The sequence below is a fragment of the Heterocephalus glaber genome, unplaced genomic scaffold, assembly GCF_053883595.1.
Source record: "Heterocephalus glaber isolate CG9 unplaced genomic scaffold, H.glaber_assembly_v1.0 deba00001509, whole genome shotgun sequence".
Lineage (NCBI taxonomy): Eukaryota > Metazoa > Chordata > Mammalia > Rodentia > Bathyergidae > Heterocephalus > Heterocephalus glaber.
In genome coordinates this window covers 43809134-43835237 of record NW_028258325.1, presented here as the reverse complement: position 1 = coordinate 43835237, position 26104 = coordinate 43809134, and the positions used below count along the sequence as shown (strand labels likewise).

Genomic DNA, 26104 nt, shown 5'->3' with positions numbered 1-26104 from the left:
ATCAGCCTTCCTGCCTTCCTGCCTGCCTTCTTTCTTTCTTTCCTTCCTTCCTTCCTTCCTTCCTTCCTTCCTTCCTTCCTTCCTTCCCTCCCGCACCCCCCCCCAAATCCTAGCGCTAGGTCAGATGGACTCCTGGCCAGTGGCCACAACCGCCGACCTTGGAGGACACAACATCAGCGTGGCTCCTCGTTCTCTCTGCGGAGATCATCAAAAGGGATGAGGATGCTCCTCCCTCTTGCCCTTCTCCTTTGGAGCTATCTGATTCTCACCCTCTACACCAGGCCCTCCCTTGAAATGGGAGCTACACAAGCGAAACAACACCGCTGGGATGTTTGTTAGCTAATCTCAAAACTCACAAGCTCGCAGGTGATCTGGAGTCTAAATGCCTTATCTTTTACTGCAATCGGGCTTGGCCCCAATGTAAATTAGACAATGATTCCCACTGGCCAAGAAAATGGAACATTCAGCCCAAACATTTTACGGGATCTTTACAATTTTTGTCAACGCAAAGACAAATGGTCTGAAGTTCCCTACGCCCATGCTTTCTCCTACCTTCTTACCCGTCCCTCCGTCAATCTTGCACTACCTCTCAGATTCTTCTTGCCCATGCCACGGCAACCAAGACGGCCATCCCTGCCCAGAGCCGGACTTTTCTGCCTTCGACTGGGCAGATCACTACCCTTTCGCTCGACCTCTTCCTCTCCGCCATTGTTGGCTCCTTCCTCGGGCTCTCCCTCCCCACAGGGATCTCACTTGCCACACCCAAAGCCGCCCAGCTCCTCCCCCTTCACCACACATCCGCTTTCTTCCTGCTCCTCCAGCCCCTCCCAAACAGGAGAGTGAGTTAACACCCCTGCCTCAGATGAGCAGCGACCCTCTACCTCTGTGTTTCCTCTTACCCTCTATTGCCATGTTATGCAAAAGGCTCCAAAGATAAATGAGACTTTTAAAGTGCATAAACCCACAGCTCTGCCTGCCCTCCCCTCCTCAACTTGCCCTGAGGAGAGAGGGAAGCAAGACAATACAAAAGAAAGTAAAATCCTCTCCTGGCCCTGCCTATTTACATATCAAAAACTTGTTTGGCAGGCTGCATTACCAAGAAATTTCATCGGGCCCTATTGTTTTCTACGTAAATATTGGAAAATAAAATACAAGGTTTTAAAACAATTCAAAGAAAATGTAATGCTTAAGATCGGAGCTCACAGACCAAATGCTAGGTTCTAGCCCAGTGCCTGCTACAGGCTGCTTCATATTAAAATCAGCTGTGATGTCCTGCTGGGCAAGGGAAACTTAAAAAAATCAAAAATCAGATTAAAAATTTCGGCTAATTTAAATTGACGTTTAATTGGTGTTTGTTTTCCAGATGTTTAATTGATGTATTTAAACCATTTCTCTTAGATTGCAAATTCTTGAATTGTAATTATAGGATTAACTTGACTCTACTTTCTGCTTATAGACTTCTGACAGTAACTATAACACAAGATTATGCTACTGTTAGAAAGTTCTTTTATTCCTTCTGATTCTAATTACAAGAGATCTGTTAATTGACCTACAAAAGTTTTGACTAGTCTTAATTAAAAGATGTTATTATAATTCAATTGGCCAAATATATTTGAATGCACTCTAGTTTCATAAATTGTCTTATATGTTTATCTGTATCTGTCCAGTTGTTTGTTTGTCCAATTGTATTTTGTTTTTGGTAACAGGGATTGAACTTGGGTCCTTGCGCTTTCGAGGCAGGCAGTGGCACCACTGAGCTAAATACCTGGCCCCTGTCCAATTGTTGTTTTTTTTTTCCCTATTAAGTTTATTGGTACATTTTAGGTATAAAATACAGTTACATACATCATGGGGATCTTGTACCATTACATGAGTATCTTGGTTCTTATTTTTTTTCCCCTTCCCCTGCCCTCCCTTCACTCCCTCCACTCTTCCCTATTTGCAAAGACTTTGTTTCCATTTTTTTCCTTTTCTCATATTTTTTCTTTTCCCTTCTTTCCTTTCCCCTACCCCTCCCGCTTGCCCCGCTCCTTTAGACCTTTACTTCTTATTACACAGTATCAATTATACATTTTTTTAATTACAATATCAAGATCTAGGAGACATTACCACAGATTTTACAGAATTTAAAAGGATATAGAAAGCATATTACAAAAATCTGTTTTGAAATAAATTTGACAACTTGTAAGAAGTAACTTGGAAGACAAATTAATGAAACTAACTCTGGAGGAAATATCAAATTTGAATAGCACCTATTAAAGTATATTCCTAGCTTGAAAACCTATCTATATGACAACAACAGGCTCATATATATTTTAACTGATAAATTATATCAAACATTTAAAGCAGAAAAAAGGAACACTTCTCCCCTCATTTTAGGAACTCAACATTGTGCTAATCCTAAAACTGGATAAAGATAATAGAAAAAAGTATGAACAAAGATAGAAATTTGTTTAACAAAATAAACTCTTAGAAGTCAGATCTGGCAGTAAGTAGAAAGTGGTTTTATTATAGGGATGGCAGTGTTGGTTCAGCATTGGAAGATCCACCCCCAGAAGTCATCATTTTAACAGAGGAAAAGAAAAAGCTGTATGATCCTGTCCGTAGTTGGAGAAAAAATACTAGACTACATTCTACAGCTGTTCATGATAAAAGCTATCAAGGGACTAGAAGTAGAACAGAACCTTCTCAACAGATCAAAGACATCTACTCCATACTTCCAGTGAGAACGCCTTATATGAATGGAGAAGATACAATGCTTTCTCCCTAAGGTGGGGAACAAGGGCAAATATGCATACTCTTCATCTGTCCATTGAAACACAGGCCTAAACCAAAATAGTCTGGCAATAAAATGATACAATTAGGATAGGATTGGCAAGGTAGAAGCAAAATCTTTATATGTAGATAAAATGATCATCTACAGAGAAAGTATTAAGAAATCTCTAGGAGCCCTTAGAACTTGTATTTGAATTTAGCAAGATTAGAAAACACAAGGTATATATAAAAATTCAAGTCTATGTATACTTGCTATAAATGAAGAATTGGATATTGAAAAAAAGTTATGTAGGAGTACAAAGGACCTAGAAAAGTAAAAAGAAAAAAAAAAACAGCGTTGGAAGACATTTAGTACCTAATTTTGAGACTTCCTCTAAAGCTACAGTAATCAAGGAAGTGTTGGTGTAAGGAAAGACATATAGATCATTGGAATAAAACAGAATCTAGAAAATACAACCACACATATATGGTCCCCTGAGGGTTTTTTTTTGTTTTTTTCTTAAATTCTTTTATTGGTACATTTTAGATATGCAATACATTTACATTTATCATTGGGTGCTTGTACCTGTACAGGATGTATCTTGGTTCTTATTTTTTCCCTATTACCTGTGCACCCTTCACCCTCCACCCTTCCATATTTACATAGACTTCATTTCCATTTTTTTTTTCTTTTCTCATAATTTTTCCTTTCCATTCTTTCCTTTCCCCATTTCCTCCAAAAAAATATGGAATGCTTCATGAATTTGCGTGTCATCCTTGTGCAGGGGCCATGCTAATCTTCTCTGTATCATTCCAAATTTAGTGTATGTGCTGCCGAAGAGAGCATGGTCCATTGAGTTTTGAAAGATTATTAAACATTGATACTTTATAGAATATAAACTCAATTCAAGAGCCGAGGAAAAGATAGTGTTTTTAGCAAATGGTACTAGAATACCTGGTATCCGTATATAAAAAAATTAACCTCATCCCTTTACTTCCATACATAAAAATAACTTGAAAGGATCTATGAACCTAAATATGAAAGCCTAAAACTATAAAACTTTAAGAAGAAATTGTAAGGGAAAATGTTTATGAATTTAGTGTAGGCAAGAACTTCCTAGGATACAAAAACCATGATGTATAAAAGAAAAAAAATTGATAGAGATTCAATCAAAATTTAAACTTTAAATGAAATCATTAAAATGAAAAGTAGTCCTTAAACAGACCATATTTACAATGCATATAACCTCATATTACAGCTCATTAATAGACAACCCAATTAAAAAGTGTACACAAGAAGATGATAAATAGCCAGTACAGCACAAGGAAAGGTGTGCAACACTAGAATCAGAAAAATACTAATCAGTACAATAACAAGATTGAATTATACACTCATTAGGGAGATGAAGTTAAAAGTTTTAAAAGCCTTGTCATGACTTTTCCTTTTTGTTGGATTCTCCTCCTTTGTGTTTAATTTGTCACACCCAATGGATTCATTCTGCTGGGCTTCCTGGAGTTGTGATCCTCATTGTCTTTTCCTAGGGTATTGTCTAAAATTTTTTGTACTATTGGTTTGGTATTCATGATGTTCCTAAGGTTCTCTTTATTATGAAAGTATCTTATTTCTCCATCAATTTTGAAAGATAGTTTTGCAGGGTACATCAATCTGGGTTGGAGGCTGTTTTCCTTTACTTGAAATATGTCACTCCAAGCTCTTCTTGCCTTGAAGGTTTGCATTGAGAAGTCTGCTGTGATTCTGATGGGCTTTTCTTTGTATGTGATTTGTTTCTTTTCTCTAACTGCTTGTAGAATTTTGTTCTTCTGTTGGGTTTCTGGAATCCTGACTATTATATGCCTATGTGTAGATTTTTTTTGATCAATGCTAGTTGGAGTCCTATATGCCTCACTTATCTGTATGTCAAGTTCTTTTCCCCTCCTTGGGAAGCTTTCTGCCATCACTTCTATGAAGAGTTTTTTATGTCATCTGCACTCTCTCCTCTTTCTTCATTGACTCCAATCAGGCTTATGTTATTCTTCTTCACATCATCTAGCAGCTGCTGGATTGATTTCTCATGGTCCCTTACAACTTTAAAGCAGTTTTTCTTTTCCTGGTCACTAATTGCAATCTTATCTTCTATATCTGAAATTCTGTCCTCACATTGGTTCATTCTGGTGCATAGACTTTCAATGGAGTTTTTAACCTCCTGGAAATCTGCTTGCATCTGTTTTATGGATTCCATTTGTTTCCTATGTTGGGATCCCATCATGTTCCTCAGATCCTCTGTTTTTTTATCTGTGTCCTCTCTAGATTTATTAATCATGTCTTGCACCATGGGCACAATCTTTGCTGTTATGTGAGAAATTATTTCTTATTTCATTTTTTCCAGATCCTCTTTTGTTGCTAGTTCAGGGAGTCCAGGTTGTTGAATATCAGATTGTTCCATCTCATTTCCCTTTGGGGTTGCTGCAGGTGATCTGGAAGTCTGTTTTTGAGGCTTGTTTACTTGTCTTCTCATTTCCATGGGGCAGGGGGTGCTGCTGGTGCCTGTTGGCTCACCTCCTCTGCCCTAGGAGTGGTGGAATGGTGGTGGGGAGCCTCCTCCTGGGCGCTGGAATTGGCTCACTTCCTCTGCACTAGGAGCGGTGGAATGGCATCAGGGAGCCTCCTCCTGGGTGCTGGGATTGACTCACCTCTCACCTTGGAATGGTAGAATGGTGGTGGGGAGCCTCCTCCTGGGTGCTGGGATTGACTCACCTCCTCTGCCCTAGGAGCAGTGAAATGGTGGGAGGGTCAATTGTATTTTTGATAGATGTTATTAAAGGCATGCCTTACTTTTTTCCTGGGTTGTTAGCTGATCAAAATGATGTCAAAGATTAATTTTGATTGTAATGCATATTGCTGTCTACATTCTTTAACTCAAAAAGTATATATTTGTTATTGGTTACAAATAAATTAATTGTTACAGTCTGGTTTTTACAGGTTATATAAAAAGGAAATTGTCAAGATAATTAAATAAAAACTTTTAGGTTTGGGGAGATGGCTGGATGATGGGACTCTCCTTGATGTATAAAGAAGCAGCTATGGAAGAAGAGACCTTCATCCCAGTACCCATAAAACAAAAGGCTGGAATGATAGGTCAACCAGTCCCAAGATGTCTCCATTCCCACCCAAGTTGGCCTTCTTCCCATAATCCACGTCCCCACCCCGCCAACCCTGCCCCAATCCGAACACTCCAGGTCACCTACCCCTCACCCAACCCTTTAAAAAACTGTGCTAAACCTCCACATGGCTGCTGTTTTCCCTTGGTTCAGAGTCAGCCTGGCAGCTCGCCCCGCTCTGTAATAAAGGCCTGTTTGGTTCCTGTCCTGGTTTCAGCCCTGGATTTTCCTAACAATATTCAAAGCTAAAGAAATGTATAAGTCAACCAGAGGCAATTTAGCATCTATCAAATTTGGTGAAACCTCACAGGTCAGATAGATTAGGTCAGATGACTTTAGTAGATTAGGTCAGATGACTTATTAATACTTAATAAAAATAGTTTTAAAAATCCACATTGTATAATTAAGTTAAATATGATTTTTAATAGCTAAATATTTTCCAGTAGATGTGAAGCCACAACTTGCTGTAATGATTAAATTGGGCTGATTTTTAATTTAGTGCATAATATCATTGCATATAATGTGCTTATAAAATGCTGAAAAAAGATGTGTTCTTGAAGTCAATGAAGTTCATCCCCTGCTTTTGGTGGCTCTATTGTCTCAGCAAATCCTTTGTCAGCAGAGCTAAGGTAAATGTCAGCCCAATTTTGTGTAATTACCACTTGTTCCTCAGGAAATCTGTCCAATAAGGAATTCACTCTGTGCAAGGGAGCAAGATTATGAAGACCAGAGCCAAATCCCACATACAGGAAATGGAATGTTCTGCATATATCCAACTGCATTGCCTCTTGGGCTTGAGTTTGAGTCTTGTTCTTCAGATTTACTTTGCACAATGGCTTTTCTCCTTCAAGATGTTCTCCCACCCCCTACTCTTCCTTTTGGCTTAGCTAAATAATGCTACTCATTTTTAAATAACCAGCATAGATAATAGCTTCTTAGAGAAGACTTTTCTGTCCCCATTGAAATATGTACCCTGTAGTGAGTGGATTGGCCCCCATCTCCCCTAATCCATCTATTAGGAGGGCCTGTGACAGTCTCAGCCACATTGTTTCTTGGGGGCCTACCCTGTGTGAGGCTAATCACAGACTAATTACCAAAGATAGAACTGTGCACTACAAACCCAGGACTGGGTAAAACAAGGCCAACTTCTCCCTGTACATCTTGAGGCCTAGAGAAAAAAAGGAGATGGACTCAGTTAGAGAAGTTGAGAATGACCATTCCTCATCATCCCAGGCCCAGCCTTTGTGTGGATGCCAAAGGAAGGTGGAGTTGTTCTTGCAGCTGCTTGGTCCCTAAGAAGACTGGGTCTTAATCAAGTCAGGAGAGAGATTGCACTTGTCTTAGGATGCTTCAGCAGATAAAAGAATAAAGGTGATAAAGTTATTAAAAGAGAAACTCTGAACCAGTTGGAACAGAGGTTAGGTAGAACTCTTGAAGACATCAGTGTAGGAAAAGATTTTATGAACAAAACCTCAGTTGCCTGTGAACTAGCACAAACAATCAACAAGTGGGATCTCATCTTATTAAAAAGCTTCTGCACAGCAAGAAAAGCCACCAGCAGTGTGAAGAGACAATCCATAATGTGGGAAAAAATCTTCACCTGCTCTTCCTCAGACAGAGGTCTCCTATCTCGAATCTATAAAGAACTTCAAAAGATCAGACCTCCCAAATTTAAAGACCCAATCCGAAAATGGGCATCTGAAATGAACAGACATTTCTCACATAAAGAAGTAGAAATAGCAAATAAATACATGAAAAAATGTTCAACATCACTGGTCATTCAAGAGATGCAAATGAAAACAAGGCTGAGATTCCACCTCACTCCAGAAAGAATGGCTGCTATCATGAAATCAACCAATAACAAATGCTGGCGGGGCTGTGGGGAAAGAGGAACCCTGCTCCACTGTTGGTGGGAGTGTAGACTGGTGCGACCACTGTGGAAAGCAGTATGGAGATACCTCAAAGAACTAGGACTGGAAGTCCCATTTGACCCCAATATTCCACTGCGGGGGATCTTCCCCAAAGAATTAAAAGAATCCGACCACAGTGATATATGTGCGCCCATGTTCATTGCAGCACAGTTTGTGATAGCTAAAACTTGGAAACAGCCCAAATGCCCATCAACTGGAGATTGGATCAAGAAAATGTGGTTTTTTAATAAAATGGGGTACTACTAAGCCATAAAAAAAATGAGAAATTAGAGACATTTATAGCTAAATGGATGCACATTGAGGTGATACACTTAAGTGAAATAAATGGGACACAGATGTATAAATACTGAATAGTTTCTCTGGTGTGAGAAACTGAAAGTGTAAATAAGGACTAAATGTATAATAGGTAATGTGAAATAGGAAGAAAAGGGGCAAAGGGGAAGGAAGTGGGAGGGCTAGGGGAAAGGATAGAAGGGAATGGGATTAAAATGAGAAATTGGAAAAATAGGAACAAAATCTTTGTAAATAGGGAGGAATGGAGAGGTTGAAGGGAGGGCTGGGCAAGGGTGAAAAATAAGAACCAAGAGAGACTATGTAAAGTGCAAATTTCCAATGATGAATGTCATTATATTGTATACCTAAAATGTCCCAATGATTAGAATGAATAATCGAAAATGTAAAATAGGAAGAAAAGGTCCAAAGGGGTAGGGGTATTGGGAGGGGCAGGAGAAAGGAAAGAAGGGAAAGGAAAAATGCTGAGAAATGGAAAAAATGGAAATAAAGTCTTTGTAAATAGGGAAGGGTGGAGGGGGTGAAGGGAGGGCTAGCAATGGGGAAAAAATAAAAACCAAGATGCATTATGTGAAGGTACAATTCCCAATGAGAAATGTAATTGTGTTGTATACCTAAAATGTACCAATAAAACAATTTAACATAAAAAAAGGTGATAAAGTTGCTGTTTTTAAAGCATTCATTCCATAATATAACATTTACCAAGGACCTATACCAAACCCTATGTGGTAACATCTAGCTAGGGAGCCCCAGGATATCCTCTTTTGTCCTTGGCTCTGTAATATGATGTATTACATTTATATATTTGTTTGTTTATTTATTTATTTATTTATTTATTTAATTTTTTGGTACCTGGGATCAAACTCAGGTCCTTGCACTTGCGCAGCAGGTGGCAAAACCACTGAGCTAAATCCCTACTCCTGTATTACATTTATTGATTTGTGTATGTTGAACAATCCCTGGGGCGAATCCTACTTGGTCATGGTGTATAATCTTCTTGATGATTTGCTACATTCTGTTTGCTAATATCATATTGAGGATTTTTGCATCTATGTTCATTAGGGTGATTGGCCTGTACTTCTCTTTTTTGGTTATCCTTCTCTGGTTTCAATATCAGGGTAATGCTTGCTTCCAGGAATGAATTTGGGTGTATTGTTTCCCTTTCAATTTTATTAAAGAATTTGAGAATTAGCAGGATTAAGTCATCTCTAAATTTCTTGTAGAATTCAGTTGGGAATCCATTGAGGCCTGGGCTTTTCTTTGTTGATAGATTTTTAATTACATCTTCAATTTCATTTATATTGGTTTATTTAGAATTTTTAATATCTTCTTGATTCAGCTTTGGTAATTCATATGTGTCTCAGAATCTGTGAATTTTTTGTGTGTTTTCTATCTTATTAGACTACAAGCTCTCAAAGTAGGTATTGATAATCTTCTGAATTTCTATAGAATCTGTTGTAATTTCACCCTTTTCATTTCTAATTGCATGTATTGAGTCTTTTCTTTCCTTTTTGTGATAAGGTTGGTTAACAGTTTATCAATTTTATTTAATCTTTCAAAGAACCAACTCTTTGATTCATTGATTCTTTGTATTGTTTTCTTAGTCTCAATTGGATTAATTTCTGCTCTGATCTTTATAATTTCCTCCCTCATATGAGCTTTGGGCTTGACTTGCTCTTTTTTTTACTAGAACTTGAAGTTCAACATCAGGTTGTTGTGTTAGTTCCTTTTCTCATTGCTGAGAAGAAATACCTGACACCACAAGTAAAGGAGGAAAGGTTTATTTAGCTTGCAATTTGTAGATGTTTCAGTCTGGCAAACAGGCATTGCAGAGGAGAAACAGTTCTTGGCAGGCAGAAGGTACCAAAGCAACAAGGAAGGACCACAGCTCTTTTTGTCCCTTATATATTATCCATGCTATTTAGGGTAGGTGACATTCACATCCTTAATCCTAGTGCCCTTGATCCTAGCATTGCACCATGAGTCAATCACACACTGTAGATCTAGCCACCTCTGAAAAAACCCCACCTTTGACTGCATGAGGGTTTGGGGAGACATTTAAACATAGCCATAACAATTCTTCATTTGAGCTTGCTCTGTTTTTCCGATGTGAGAATTCACTGCTATAAATTTCCCTGCTTTCATAGGACTGCTTTCATTGCATCACATAAGTTCTGATATGTTGTATTGGCATTATTGTTTAATTGTAGAAACTGTCTAATGTCTTCTTTGAGTATCTATGACCTATTCCTTGTTCAGGAAGTTGTTATTTAATTTCCATGTGTTTATACGGTTTTTGTGGTTTCTTTTGCCATTGATTTCCAATTTCACTGCACTATGTGCTGATAATATGCATGGGATGATTTCATTTCTCATTTACTATGAAGATGTAGTATGTTCTATGAGCTAGTATGTGGTCTGTTTTGGAGAATATCCCATGTGCAGCTGAGAAGAATGTGTATTCGTATGTTGCAGGGTGGAATACTCTGTAGACATCCACTGAGTCCATTTGCTCAAAAGTTTGGTTCAGTTCTGATACTTCTTTGTTGATTTTTTTCTCTAGTTGATCTATTTGTGATAGTGAGGTAATGAGGCCCCCATTACAATTGTATTAGTGCTTATTTGATTTTTCATGTCCACTAATACTTATTTTACATAGTTGAGTATGCTAGCATTTGGTGCATATATATTTATGACTGTTATCTCTTTCCCTGGATTATTCCCTTTACAAGGATGTAGTGACCTTCTTTGTCTCTCTTAATCAGTCTTGGCTTGAAATCCACTTTGTCTACAAATAGAATAGCTATCCCTACTTTTTTCCAGGTTCATGTCACATGGAGTATTTTTTTCTGTTTGTTGACTTTCAAGTGTAGGAATTTCTTTTTGAATTAAATGTGTTTCTTGTATGCAGCATATTGTTGGATCTTGCTTCTTGATCCATTCTGTTTCTTTTGGTAGGAGAATAGAGACCATTTACATTGATGGTTATAACTGATGTGCATTGACTTATCCTTGTCATGTTACTTTCCTGTTGTTTCCCTTTTTTCCCCCTCTGTTTAATTGCTTGCCTGGTGGATTCATTTTTGGGGGGTTCGTGGAGTTGTAGTCCTCATTAGCTCTTTCTAGAATGTTCTCCAGAACATTTTGGACATTTTGATTTGGTGGTCATGCATTTCTTCAGTTGTTCTTTGTCATGTGAGTATCTTATTTCTTCATCAACTTTGAAAGATAGTTTTATGGGGTACGTGAATCTGGGATGGAGGTTATTTTCTTTTAGGGCTTGAAATACTTCACTCCTGGCTCTTCTTGACTTGAGGGTTTGTTTTGAGAAGTCTGCTGTGATTCTGATGGGTTTTTCTTTATAGGTGATTTTTTTCTCGAACAGCTCTTAATATTTTATTCTTGTGTTAAATTTCTGGAATCTTGACTTTATATGGCTTGGTGTAGATTTTTGTTAATCATGGCTAATTAGAGTTCTATATGCCTCACTTATCTCTATGTTGAATTATTTTTCCATGCTTGGGAAGTTTTTTGCCATTACTTCTGTGAAGAGGTTTTTTTAATGTCATTTGGGCTATCTCTTGCTTTTTCATTGACTCTGACCAATGTTACATTATTTTTCTTTCCATCATCTAGCAGCTGCTGGATTGATTCTTCATGGTCCCTTGCTATTTTTTGTTTGTTTGTTTGTTTGTTTTGTACCAGGGATCAAACTCAGATCCTTGTGCTTGCGAGGCAGGTGGCGGAACCACTGAGCCAAATCCCTAGCCAGGTCCCTTGCTATTTTTAAGAAATCTTTCTTTTCTTTATAGCTAATTGCAATCCTGCCTATATGATATTCTGTTCTCACACTGGCTCATTCTGCTGCATATACTTACAATGGAATTCTTAGTTTTCTGGATATCTGTTTGAATCTGTTTCATGGATTCCATTTCTTTCCTATACTGGGCACTCATGATTTCCCTCATTTCCATAAGCTCCTCTATTTTTAAAAATCTGTATCTGGGGGACTCCAGGTGGCCAGTGGACAGCAGTGAGACAGTGAGGTGGGCAGAGGCCAGGGAGGCAGATGTGAGGAATGAAGGGTCACACAGAACTGTGGCTCCCCTCCCTAGTGTACAGTTTCTCTCAGACTGGTGGTGGTTGGGTACAGTAGAGGTTTCCTAACATGCTCGAGGTCACAGTGGGTGCTGCCTGCTGGTGCAAAACCTTCTGATCCCCAGCTTCTGAGAGCAGCTGGGTGGCCCTGCGAGGCCAGGGACATGATGAGGACAGGTCCCCAGGGGAGGAGCCAGCCACCCAGGGCCACCCTCAGCCAGGTGGTGTGACCATTTGCAGTTGCTCCAAGGGAGAGCAAAGCTTTCACATCTTTGGGCTCCACTGAATGTAACTGTGAGAGAGGCATTTGCTGACTGGAGAGCAGGCTTTTATTGTGAATATTAATGCTAATCAAGGCACAATGAAATAAGAGTAACACAACAGAGTCCAGTCATTGCAGCATATTATACATGTGACTTTTGACAGCATGATTAGTCCATAGTTGCTGTAGAAAGAGGATAGTGATCATACATCTGACTTGATAATAACAGAATGCCTGTCCAATCACTTCAAATTGACATAACTGGAAAGGTTCTTGCCATCTCTCCTCACTGAGGCTCTGCCCCACTAGCTGTACTTGAGCAGACAGAATAGTCCTCTGAAAGTTAATCACTCCATTTGATACATTTATTTTACACAAGTTCCTGAAATCATGAGTACCAACATACTTCTGAGCTGCATAATTCATCCTTACAATAGCTAAATCAGCACAAGGGAAAAAATAGCGGTGGTACGATAGAAGCTAGCCTAACTGAAGAAATACTATCAGTGTTTGTATTTCACATTGGAAGTAGAACCTGGAGAAAGACTTTCTTATATTAAGCAGTTTTGATTTGGTGGCAGAAAAAACCCAGTCTTACAGTGTTGGGGAAGCAATGGAGCAACTCACAGAACCTGATAGACAAAAATGGTCCAATATTGATCCAGAAGAAAGAATGTTAGCAGCTGCCACAGCTTTTGCCAATATCTGTGCAGGTTAGGGTAAGGGAGACCTCAAGAGAAAAGCTCGGTCTATCCAGTATGATCCCTACAGTAAAGCTTCAGTAGCCCAGGGAAGCAACGTGCTCTTCCTGTGCAACTGCAGTACCCACCTGTAGAAAGTTCTGTCACTTTGCAAATAGTTTCAGAGGCCTCTCAAAGACTCTAAAAGCCAGTGATGAAGAGAAAGATGCTTTGTAGAAAGCCAGATGGGGTGTACTAATAATTAACAGATGAGTCAATTATCAGTGAATCAGAATGTGAAACGAAAGTGATACAGATCTCTGGGACTTAAAACAAAGGCTGTTGAATCTGCAGTTCCAGGAAGACAGGGAGCCCGAAGTGGACATTTCACAAAAATTTAATCAACCACATGAATACAAGATCAGCTCATTTGCTATCTACGAAGAGAGGGAATGGGCCCTCCAGCTTATGAACAAGACCTGATTGTTGCCAGTGGACCCAAGTCCTTTATTCTCCCAAGGCTGGACCAGTTAAGCCAAAATTGGGGCAAGATAGACCCGGTAGCTTGATATTTTGAATACAAAAGGTACTGGGACTCAATGCAGTTGCCTGGTGAAGATCATAGGAAGGAGGTATGGTGAGGTATCTGAGAAAGGTTTCTTTCCTGAGCAGAAACCCACTCCAAGCCTCGATACATGTATGTACCAAACAATTACACAGTACCAACTGAGAAAAAAAGATATGGTATTTGTTGAGGTGTTCCCTGTGACCTTGCAAATGGTGGCATGCCCAGGAAGCTCCCCTCCCCTTTTTCTCCTTAAATCTTTTAAAAAAATCTGTCTCCCCTCCTATAGAATTGTTTAGGATATCCTGTTTCTTTATCTGGTTCCTTTTAAATAGAAACCCCCACCATTAGTGTTTCCCTGCTGTGAGAAGCCATGTTAAGCTATCAGACACCACTTAACTTCCAAATTACCACTCAAATACAGAAATTACAAGAAAAATCATGCCAGAAAAAGAAAAACCTATCTGGTCTTTGTATTTTTTCAAATTAGTGCACACTGTTTGTGTTTGAAAGCCTTTTTACCTTGGGTCAATGTAAGCTACTGTGTTTTAAAATTGGTGGGCATTAAGCTTATCAAAGAATTTTGGAAACAAAAGAAATCTATCCACTCTAGAGTTATTAACCATGTCTTTTAATGTGGTTACTATCTCTGTAGTTATCTGAGATTATTTTTGATATGATTTTTTTCTAGAGCCTAATTCATCTGCTTTGTTACTTCTGCTGTTACCATTTCAGAGAGTCCAGGTGGGTGGCTTTCAAATTGTTCCATCTCATTGTGCCTTGGGTTTCCCTTTAGTGAGCTGGAAGTCTGGGATTCCATCTTGCTTAAGTGTCTTCTTATTTTTCTTTTTTTGGCTTAATTCCTGACTTGATGCTTGTAAATTGCTTATCATAGGTAGCTTTATTACTAGCATTTAGAACTCTTAGGAAATGACTGCTTCTCAGAGGTGTCTTGCAGGTGTAGCTGGCTTTTGGGTTTTGACTCTGTTGCAAGATCCTACCTCTTCAGTTTATTGGCAATAAGAGTTTGTTGCCTATTTGGCCTAGCACCTGATTCTTTGACATTGGCTTATACTATTGTTTATGACTCTTAGCAATCTCAGTCTTGGAATACCAGGAAGAATGACTGATTAGAACAATCATGTTCACCTTGGCTAAAATAGTACAATCAGCTATAACAGTAGCATCAAATGCAACATAAAATATGACAAACTGTGGTAACTATTAATTTGCCACCTTTAACCATATGAACTAGATTTGTGCTTATATGACAAAATCTAAAACCAACCAGAAAATTGTATACAGTAAATATGCCCTCAATATGGCAATTTTACCCTCAGGGGAGAAGATTTAACAGGGGCTGGGGGAAAAATAGAGAAATGGAAGGGAGGAAGAAATTAGAAGCAGGGCTGGAGGACAAAGGAAGATTACAGGAACTACGGGAAACTGGTGAAGAAGAGAGCGGGGAAAAAGACAAGGAAAAATTTTTTAAAAAGACTAGAACTGAACAGCAACCAAAGAATCAAGATATATCATGTAGAGGTATAAATTCCCTATGATGAATGTGATCATTATGTATGTCTAAAATGTACCAATAAACTTAATGAAAAAAGAAAACTAGAAATGATGTTCACCTTCATATAAAAACAAGAACAATCAAGAAAAAAGGAAACAAAACAAGAAAAGAAAAAAATGTTCACCTCAGGGTGTGTCTCTGTTGCCATTAGTAGATAAAGTGGGCAGATCAAGCCCAGATCCCTGTTGATTATTTTTTTTTCAAACAAAAGCTACCATGTGCTTATTGACAGTTCTGTTAATTTAAGCACAGCTGGCTTACAAATCATTATCCACACATCATCACATAGTCCATAGAGTTTCTGAAAAGAAATACTAGGACAGGCTTCCTCTGTGGTTCAACTGGATTTCACATAATCCCTTTAGAAGTCTGCATAATGGTGCAACCTGTACATCAGGGCCTTGCCTTTTTCATTACCCAAAGCAAAATAGCCACCTCTGGGAGAAAAATCCATGGAATGGACATAAGAAATATTCTTCTTTTTCACAACTAGAAAGTTAGAAAATACTGTACAGGATGGAAGATGAACCAATCTGACTGCTTCTTTCATTTTTTCTGAAGCAAATGCCAAGATTTCTGTAGTAGGATTGAAGGCTAGGGATATAACACCAGTAACCAGTAACCAAGCTTTTATTGGCTTTGGGTTTGTTTCTTGGAGACAAGAATCTTGATTGTATATATTTACCACTCCACAACCAGAACAACATGCTACATACTGTCCATTCTCGATTCAGCAATGCTTAATCCACGTAAACTGCCTTCATCAACAAATCTGTTAAGGCACTTCACCTAGAGTTCACGTCTCAAACATAAACTTCCCCATCCCCGGAATAGGTGTATATTTTCTTCTATCCGAAGTGAATGTGGACACTGAAACCCTTCCGTTAATCATGCTTCCAATGAACTTTTTGGTCTTCATTGACAACAAATGAGAATAGCCAGCAATACCGTTGATGAGCAAGAAGGACCCATCTGGGGAGAGTTCAAAGCTCCTCACTATTCTTTCTTTCAAACCTCTCACTTGATGCAAAGGAATTAACTTCCTAGCTAGCATATCATAGATGTAAGGAACCTTGCTATGAGTGCTTGTGGCTAGCCAGCCATAGAATTACAGTTGGCATAGTAGATAATCCCAGCAAGCCTGAACCCTTAGTTCCATGGAAGTTCGGGCTGCTTTCTGGCTGTGAGGCTGGAACCCAATTTAAGCCTGCAATACTTGGTGTGCCTACTGCCCCCTTGAACTTGGCTCTTTGACCTCCTGATGACTTGAACTTGGCTCTGCCTCATCCTGACACTGGGAGCTGCTAGATGAAGCCAGTTCACAGATGCTCTGAGTTCTGAGCTCAGTTGGCCTTCTCCAAGATGGCTACCAGACAATAGTCCTCTTCTGGGTGGTGTTTGAACCCAGATAACTCACTAGCCACTGCACTTGGCTGCGTCCACTGCTCCATTCCACTGGTGTGTTTCTCTGTGGAGGCCTCTGGGGTTACCAGTAGTCACCGTGCTTCTGCAGGTTTGAGCCACGCCTCTTTCGAAGTGAGTTAGGCTGAGGGAGAAAGTGCCACTTGCTACCTCCTTCTTCTGTGTTGAAGTCTCTACTTGTTCTCCCTGTAGGCTTTGATTCTTGCTTCAGATCCTAGCTGGATCCTGAGGACCACTTCGCACCTTCTTCTCTCTCTCACACGTTGCTATATTCCAGTGTCTGGACACCAAATCCCAGGCAGGCTGTTTCTCTGCTGTTCACCACTCCACCATCTCTCTAGAAGTTGTCATACAGTCAGGCTATCCTCTTTTGGAAACCTGGACCTTCTAAGCAAAGACATCAGGGAGTCCAATCAAATAAGAATTGATCTGACCTATTTATAGGGTTGTTTATATTCCTGATGTTTATTGGGAAAGGGGCTGGGTGGCTAAGTGTGTGCTTTTATAGACACATCATTCTCCTCCATACAGAGACTGAAACACCAACCACACTCTCACACTTCAAGCCTAAAAACTGGTCCTCAACTCAAAGTGCAGCATTACAAACACAGCACATCAGTCAGCATGATAGTTAAAGCCCACCAGCTTCTACTAATGAGTTTAGGAGACTGATGACTAGTGGAAAAAAGTTTCATTTTATAAAATGGTATTTCATTAGGGGTCCAAGGCTCCATGGGGTTTTCTATCTTGCTACTTTCACATTGTGTTCATCACACAAGTGCTTGGTAAATAAATATTGGCTATATTATTGAATAAATGTCTTGAAAATGAAATGTTTCATCTTTCCTCTATTTTGCATTGTTCCCTGGGTTAAACTAGGTGAGTTCATAGCAATACATGCTTTACAGGTCCTCCTATGCAGGTGTGAAGGTCATTCATAAGCACAGAGCGAGCCTCTCTCTTTGGCTGCAGAGTCCAAAATCCTTAGTAGCTTTGATCATGATTTATGTGATGGGAGAAGCATCGGAGTCATTGTGCTACACAGCAGATGGGAGCCCAGCTCCTCAGAGTGTGATCCTCATGCCCGCCTATCAGTATTACCTGGAGTCTATTTGAAATGCAGAATCCCAGGCCAAACCCAGGCTACTTAAACCAGTCCCTGCACTCTCACAAAATCTTTAAGAGATTTTTCTAAAGCACACTAAAATATAAACCCTCAGCAGGTGGACCAAAGAAGGACCAGGACATGAACTCCCCCATACAGATTGCCAGGAAGATAGCTTAAAGAACAGAAAGCATTGTTTGAAAGGAACTGAAACCCAAAGATAAAGAAGGTAAGGGCCGGGGATTTAGCTCTGGTTCTGGCACCTGCTGTGCAAGTGCAAGGTCCCGAGTTCGATTCCTGGTACTAAAAAAAAAAAAAAGCAAAAAAGAAGGTAATATGGGGTGGTGGGACAGAAAAATTAGAAGTGACTCTTGGCTTATACCAGGCCTAGAGCTAGAAACCAGCAGGACCAAAGTCAGTGAGTAAATGCAAGTTAAGGTTTGGTAGATCATGGCTTTGGGTTCAGAAGGGGTTTGGCATCAGACAGCCTTAGAACTCAGATCTTGTCTTAATACCCGGTTGTTCATCACAAATCACCCCATAATGTGTGGCTCCAAATAATTGCTGTTCTTTTGCTCCTGATTCCCTGGGTAGGAGTTTAGCCTCAGTTGGGAACTTCTTGTCACTGCTCATGGCAGTCATTGGGCTCTCCCAGGTGTCTGTAGTCACCTGGCAGATGAGCTTATGGGTGACCTGAGGGACCTCACTGGCTTCTTAGTCTGGCTTGGCTGGAACATGGAGATAACTGGGCCTCCCTCTCCATGAGGTCTCTCATCTACAATGAGATGAGCCTGACTTTCTTCACTAGGCGACAGTGTTCACAGCTGAAAACCCTCCTGTGGTCAACACATGGCAGTCATTTCCATACACTCTACCAGTCAGGGCCAGTCCCAAGGCCAGCCCAGGACATGACCTTCACACAATGTGTGGACATCTGTCTACTACACTGCCGTGTGCCACTCTTTGTCCTGCAGCAAGCCACCAACCCTATCTGAGCCTCGATTTCCTCTTCCTTTAAAATGTAAATAATGATCCCTTTTTATGGAATTTTATTACATAGGTAGCTCCTGTGACCAATATGTACTCAGCACACAATAAATGACAACTATCATTATGAATACATTGCTAAAGTTTGTATGCCCTTTCCCTCTTTCTTGCCTTCTCTCTAGTTCTGCATGGAGAATAGTTTTTCAATGATAGAAGCATTAGATTCTCACTGGAAGGTTTGAATAGTGTCTGAGAGAGGACAGGGTGTATATTTGTGGAAGAGAGAGAGAGAGAGAGAGACAGACAGTCAGATCAGCAGAGAACCCAAGGATGAGCTGAGGACCAGTGATTGACAAAGAGAAAGGCCTTCATGAGTGAACAGTAGGTGCCTGTGTACAGAAGGTACAGAAACTGGGCACCAGATGGATGGATGGCTCATACAGCATCAATGATGGAAAGCCTTTTTACTCTGTGAGTCTAAGGAGTAATGGACCAACGGACCAACACCACCACAAATGTTGTTAGAAATAAAGTCTTTCATGTGTGTTTTGAGAAAGGGTCTCATTACATAGGCTGGCCTCAAACTCAAGGCCATACTCCTGCCTCAGCCTCCAGAGCTCTGGGGTTACAAATGTGTGCCACTACCTTTGGCAGTAGAAATGAAGAGTCTTAAACCCAAGTCTTGCACTACATAAGAACCTGCCCTTGGATGAAATCCTCGGCTACTTAGATGTGCTTGAAGTTCAAAGGCTTTGTGATGAAGAGCCCCTTTCACTTTGGTTGCTCGGCTGACTGTGTCTTTTAGAAACACATCAGACCTCTAGGCTGTGGGTTGGAGCTAATGACCAAAAGAGGAGAATATGTGTTAACATATATGAATATATATCTTCATCTTGTGAGACAAAGCCTGTCATTTGAAGAGGACCAACTAGTTTGAGTCCATCAGTTTGATCAACTGTCACGTTGAACCAGGCAAAGGGAAGAGAAATGGGCAGAATTTTGTATAATGTTGTATAGGTATTAATAGTGTCAGGGAGGAAGAATAAGGAAAGAACTCAGACTTGAATCAAGCATAAAGAAATTATTCTAGTCAGTAAAGTAGTAAGCAAGTAAGGGTAGGATCTGGCTACAAATGGATCTCAGAACTGGAAGAGGCCAATACCCACTAAAAGGCATGGACTTGGAGGTGCTGTTGCCAATGGCAATGATAAAAAGCATTCACTATGTCAAAAGTTATTATGGAGAGAATCATATCTTATACCTCACATTGATTGAATTCAGTCTGAAGTGAAGTTTGTGAAGTCTGAGTAACAGGTTTCATACCTCAGCCCCAAACTCTCCAGTCAGTACCATGCTTGTGCCACTCAAGTAGCGACCTCTATTGGGTTAGAACTTTCCTCCTTTCCCTTTCTTTCTTGCTTTTTCTTTTCCCCCTCCCCTTCCTTTCCCCTTCTCCCTTCCTTTCCCTTCCCTCCTCCTCTCTCCCCCCTCTCTCCTTTCCTCTTTTCCTCCTCTCTCTTCCATCCCTTCCTTTCTTCTTGGAATGAGACCCAGGTCTATTGCATGGGAGTGCATGTGTGTGCATGCACAGACACACACACACACACACACACACCACTACCACCACCTTTTGGAGACAGGGTCCCACTGAGTTACTAAATTGTCCATGCTGGGCTTGCACATGAAATCCTCCTGTCTCAGCCACCCAGAATGCTAGGATTATAGGTGTGTACCACTATGGCTGGCTTAGGGTGATTTTCTTAATAGTTCTTCAAAACTTTGTTGTTGTTTTGTTTTGATTTTTGAGACAGGGTCTCCCTATGTAGTTTAGGCTGGCTTTGAACTCACTATGTAGCCCAGGCTGGCCTCGAACTTACTGCTATCCTCCCTCAGCCTCACAAATGCTGGGATTACAGGCATGTACCACCACACTTGGCTTAAAACTATTTTCTTAATGAGTCTTTTAATTATATTAATTTGGAGTTAGGAAGGTAGTGATGCTCATCAAATCCATTGGTTTAGCATTTTTGTGTAAATTCAGGAAGAGATTTTTATAATCCTGAGGATTGTGTGTTTGTTTGGTATTTCAAATATTTGTAAAGGAAGATTTGACCTGCTACAGAATTGTGCTGTCAATTTAAAGAGTATATGTTGTAATTTCTAGTTGAAAGGTATAAAGAAATCTTCAAAAGCCTTTTGGAATGCTTAAGTGAACTTGAGATTTACTATAGTTTCATTGCCTAGAGTCATGTAAATATTTGAGAACATCTTGCTTGTTGAAAGCATTTGAAGTGCTAAACAACTTCCAGTAAATTAAACGTTAAAATGCAGTTTGTAATGGAATTTAATTAACTACGTTAACAGTCCATTTAGGGGAAGTTAATTCCTACACAGCTTTATTTGACAGAACTTGAATCCCCTGGAAAATGATCAGTAAACTTGACTGCTCATATAAATAGAATAATAAAGTTTCTATGTTGAACTTGGAGATTTAAGAAAAACTGCATTTAGAATTAGTTAAAATTTGTTCCTCTAATTTATAGCAAGTTTTAAAAACCCAAGGGATCTGCAAATAGTCTCAATTATGCTCAATTATGCTCTAGAGCAGGCCTGGGAAGCAGCTGTGTTGAGCGGTGTGCCAGGCAAGGAAGATTCCTGTCTCTTTCATTGGCCTGAGCTCCGCCTTCTGTCCAATCAGCCATCAGTAATCAGCCTGGGCATTTGATTCTCACCTGTGAACTGTGCATGCCTGAGAATCTAATGTAAAAAAGTGCACAATGTAATGATAATAGAAATGAAGTGCTCAACAAATGTAATACCACTGAATCATCTGGAAACCACCCTCCACCCTCCATGGAAAACTGACTTCCATGAAACTAGTCCCTGGTGCCTAAAAGGTTAGGGACATATGCTCTAAAGTGCCCATTAGGGACACCGAAAAACTCATCTTGACTTAAATAATTCAAATTCTTACCAGTGTCTAGTAAGTTTAGAGGCATTTTACAGCCAAGAACTTTTTTTTTTTTAAGTGTTGTACTCACCTCTCACTCAAAGACTTTCAAAGATACAACCTTGAGGTTCATTCATGTGCTGTTGGGGTCCACAGTCTGTAGGGCTCCCTCCCAGTCACTGCTACTACCTGAATCACCCTCAGAACCTTCCAGGGCAGAAGAGGAAAATCACTTCGGATCACCCCCACCCCAGGTTCTCCCATCCTGTTTGCTGGTCTGGTTGTCAATTAGGATCACATGAGTTTGCTCATTTCCCCTCTCAAAGAACCCAGAGCCAAATCCTACATTACAAATTGGAAATGGTTTGGAAAATTCTGTTTTGAAGATGATGCTTGGCCTTCTGAAAAGCCTATTTTCTTGTGGCATAAGGTTGCCTTTCTGATGGCCTGGATGTGCAGGGATACAGCCCGAGATTAAGGAAGACTGGGCTTTTCTGCAGATTGCTGACATTTCACGGTTTTTTGGAAGGAGGACTTTAATTCCACTGGTGCTTCTGAGAGTTTAAAAAAAGAAAACAATATTCACCACCAACCAACTGTGGAATTTGCTTTCTCCATGAGGACTGATAAATCTAGCTAGTGGAATAATGGGAGTCACCGTCATGCTATTCTATGATGCTTGATGTTGACAAGCCTGCTGTCTCCCCACCTTTGTGAACAATTTGAGCCAAGCAGAGAAGGAAGCCCAGATACATAGTAAATATTTTTCATAATTCAATATGCAGGTAGGAGAGCTCTTGAGGTTTGCTTCTCAACCCAGATGCTGGGTGCAAGGTTTAGCTCTGGTGATGTTCCCTTTCCTTCTTCCTGAAGTTTTTCTCTTTCAAAAGAGTCATCCCTCAGTGACAAAGGGGTTGGTTCCAGGACCCCCCAAATTATCAAAATCTGAGGGTGTTCAAGTCCCTTATAAGATATGCTGTAGCATTTGTCTATAACCTATACACATCTCTCCATATATGTAAATCATCTGTGTGACTTCTAATACCTAATAAAATGCAAATGCTAGCAATACAATGGAATATGAAGCAAATGTTTGTTATATTGTACCCTGTAGGCAATTGTGGCAAGAAAAACTGTCTGTACATGTCTAGCCAGATGCAATATTTTCTTAAATGCTTTCCATCCATGGGTGGCTGAATCTGAGGATTCAGAACCTGCAGACAGAGAGGGTGGACTGTACTTGGTTACAGTATATAATGCTGCAGTTAGTGTATGCTTTTTTTACTCCTACCCCAGAATACCTTAGAGGAAAGCCTGTGTTTTATTCCTCCTTGTATTCCTCTGGGATACTTTCCAGAGCAACTGGTACATTCTAAGTGCTCAAAAAAATTGTGATCAAAGAAATGAGCTGTAATAACCATTAATTACATTAGAAATGTTTATAGAAAGGTATATTTTCCATTTGTTTCAAGTTCTGTCATTTTGTCCCACTTGAAATTTCAAATGTAGGATGAACTAACTGCATGGCCATGATGTGTTATTAAATACGTGCTTATTTTATTAAGAGTAAGGTCTATTCTTAATTACCTATATTAAAGGAGTAAGAATTCTAGAATTTAACTGGAATAGATCTCAGATTATTCAGCTGACTGATAATATTATTACTAACAACATTATTAAAAATAGTGATACATAGTATTTGTTAAGCACTTACTATACGCCACACATTATGTTAAGCACTATATATACATTATCTCTCTTAGTAACTGAAAGAAACAATCTTACAAGGTAGGATGCCAAAGAGGAATGAAGAGTTAACAATCTTAAGGCTCCACCCTAGTTGTTTTTTTTTCAGTGCTAGAGATCAAACCCAAGGCCTCATATACTAGGCAAGTTCTCAACTATTGAGCTACACCCACAACCATCCATCCTAGTTCCTAGTGCTTTAAGCAACAAGGCTCCGTGAAGAGTGTTATGGCTTGTGTCTAGATCAAAACCTCATGCAGTTATAGGTGAGGCTTTTTCAGAGGTGGATGGATCTAGAGTGTATGATTCTGGGATTAAGGGTGTGTGATTACTAAATTAGTCCACTGATTGGTTTGGCACCCGCCCTGAGCCGGGTAGCCTAGGTAGAATATAAAAGGGGCAGAAAGAAGCTGCTATTGTTAAATGTTTGCTTTTGCTGTCCTTTGCCAGCCATGAAGTATTTCTCCTCTGCGATGTCCCTCTGCCATGCCACCCTGCCTTAGAGACAGCGGACCATGGACTGAAACTTCTACAAATTGTGAGCTAAATAAACCTTTCCTCCTTTAATTTTGAGTGTTGGGTATATTGTCTCAGCAATGAGAAAAGTAACTAAGACAAATAGTTTGCTTTTGTTTTCTCTTTTCTAGCCTAGGGATGGAAGCCAGGGCCATTGTACTGAGCTACATCCCCATTCATTCATTCTGAGACAGAGTCTCACTAAGTTGCTAAGTTGTCCAGGCTGGGCTGGAAACTTGTGATCCTCCTGCCTCAGCCTCCCAGAGTGCTGAGATTACAAGTTTGTGTCATCATGTCCACCTGAGTTTTCTTTTGTATTGATGGAAAGATCCCTCTTAGAGCATCCGTGATCATTGGTACTGAGGCAGGTTTCAGAGTATTGAGGATTTACTCCTTTTCTTTTCTTGCGGTACCGGAAATTGAATCCAGGGCCTCACATGTGGTATGAAAACACTCTGCCACTACGTGACACCTCAGCCCTCACATTTTCCTCGTGTTACATTCTTCCCAGAGGGAAGCAAATTCCCGTTTGGTGGGAAGAAGGCAGCCATTAGGGCCTCTCTTTGTACAGACTCCTGATATCCCGAAGCAGCGTGAGGAGCTCCATGCTCCTTCTTGCACTGAAAAATTAAGCCAAGAAGGAAATTACTTTCTTTCCTTGAAACGCCACTTCTGTAGGTTCCTTGCCACCTTGTAAAGAGATCTCTGTTGTTACACAACACAACCGACGCAGCAGGCTTCTGGAAGATTAAACTGTTATCGATCTTTCATTTTTAAGGACATTTTCAAATTGCTACATAAGATAATAAATTTCCAACATTACAGAAACCAAATAAAAGATTAGTGTGATTAAATGAAAGCCACCTCCAATTAATTTAATATAGACTAAAAACTGCAAAATGGTTACTAATACTTATCACAATTACAATGACATTAAGGTCCCCTTTTGGGTTGTTTTTGTTTCTTTATAAATGGGATTTAAGTAACATACCCTATAAGGATGATAAATCTAACTGCATGACTACCAGGTGCAAGGATTCTATTTGTGCGGCATGAGCGGGGCTGCTAATCCCTCTCCCGTTCTTTCTCTTTGGCAGCCAACCACTTCCTGGTGTGCGCTGTAATAACAGGCAGCTGTCCTGTCGGCCCCACTGAAAAATGAGATAATAAGGCAGGCAAATGATGTCCTTTATGTCGAGAATCTACCACTTCCTGCAGTTTTCTTCTCAAATGCTGTAAGTAACAAGGATCTGGGCAATTTTCACAGTGTTTCTTCTTCTTAAAAAGTTTGTCCAAATTCTTGGTTAATGTCATTTCCCTTTGGGACATTTGGTGGAAAAAGAGGCAGCCTGCTTCATTGCACCAGGACAGAAGGCTTCCAAAAAGCCTCTGAATGGGGTTTGTGAATGGAAATCCCCCCTCAAAAGCGACTGAGGTGATCGGAACTGTCGCTAGGGCCTGGAGGGATGGGTTTGGCTCATGCAGAAGACAACTGCTGGGGACCTTTCTGCCATGCCACTGGGCTTAGCTTGCCCTTTCAGAAGCTGCGACAAGAGCAACAATATCCCATGACTCTTAAAAAAGGGCCACCTGGCGGTCTCCTGGCCAACAGGGAAAATGGCGACTGGTGGGGAGGGACACCTCGCCCAGAAAGCCCAGGGTGGTGTGTCATGTCTTTGTCTGAAGGATCCTGTCTCTCCCTCTTTTTACACTTGATCTTAGCCAAAAGGCCGAGAAGTGATTCTCTCTGGTTTTGCAAAAAAGGAAAGTTGAAGCTTACACCAGAAGGTGAACTCAGGCATTCTGGGGTTAGTGCTTTTCCCTAAGGCGAGGTTGCATTTCTTGGCATTCTTTGCAATCCACACTGCCCCAAAACCAGTAGTTCAGTGAATCCCGCTGACAGAAATGCTGTTTGTAACTAGAGGAAGCTTAGTGTTCAGAGATCTGAATGTTAGAGTATGAATTTCAAGGACTTGTTCAACTGCCTGCTGTTCATTCCTTCATGAACTGTGTTTGCTGGCCGGGATGGAGACAGTGGCCAGAGAAACATATTCCCAGCATC

General features: G+C 40.2%; 1 protein-coding gene, 1 non-coding gene and 1 pseudogene across 11 annotated transcripts in view; 2 read left to right on the top strand and 1 right to left on the bottom strand.

The window, feature by feature from the left end:
• Chic2 (cysteine rich hydrophobic domain 2) overlaps nt 1–26104 on the top strand; it is a 111607-nt gene that overhangs the window by 67123 nt on the left and 18380 nt on the right. For 9 of the 10 annotated variants that reach the window (XM_087187663.1, XM_087187660.1, XM_021262344.2 and 6 more), the window contains 2 exons: nt 23977–24064; nt 25140–25277. The gene's annotated coding sequence lies outside the window, so the exon portion shown is untranslated. Of the gene's footprint in view, nt 1–14431; nt 14485–23976; nt 24065–25139; nt 25278–26104 lie in introns of all 10 variants that reach the window. The other variant, XM_087187664.1, reaches the window with a different exon arrangement.
• On the top strand, nt 2–14425 carry LOC147825146 (centriolar and ciliogenesis-associated protein HYSL1-like; annotated as a pseudogene).
• LOC147825147 (U6 spliceosomal RNA) lies at nt 3495–3601 on the bottom strand. Its single transcript, XR_015441432.1, has one exon. It is a non-coding gene; the product is annotated as a U6 spliceosomal RNA (small nuclear RNA).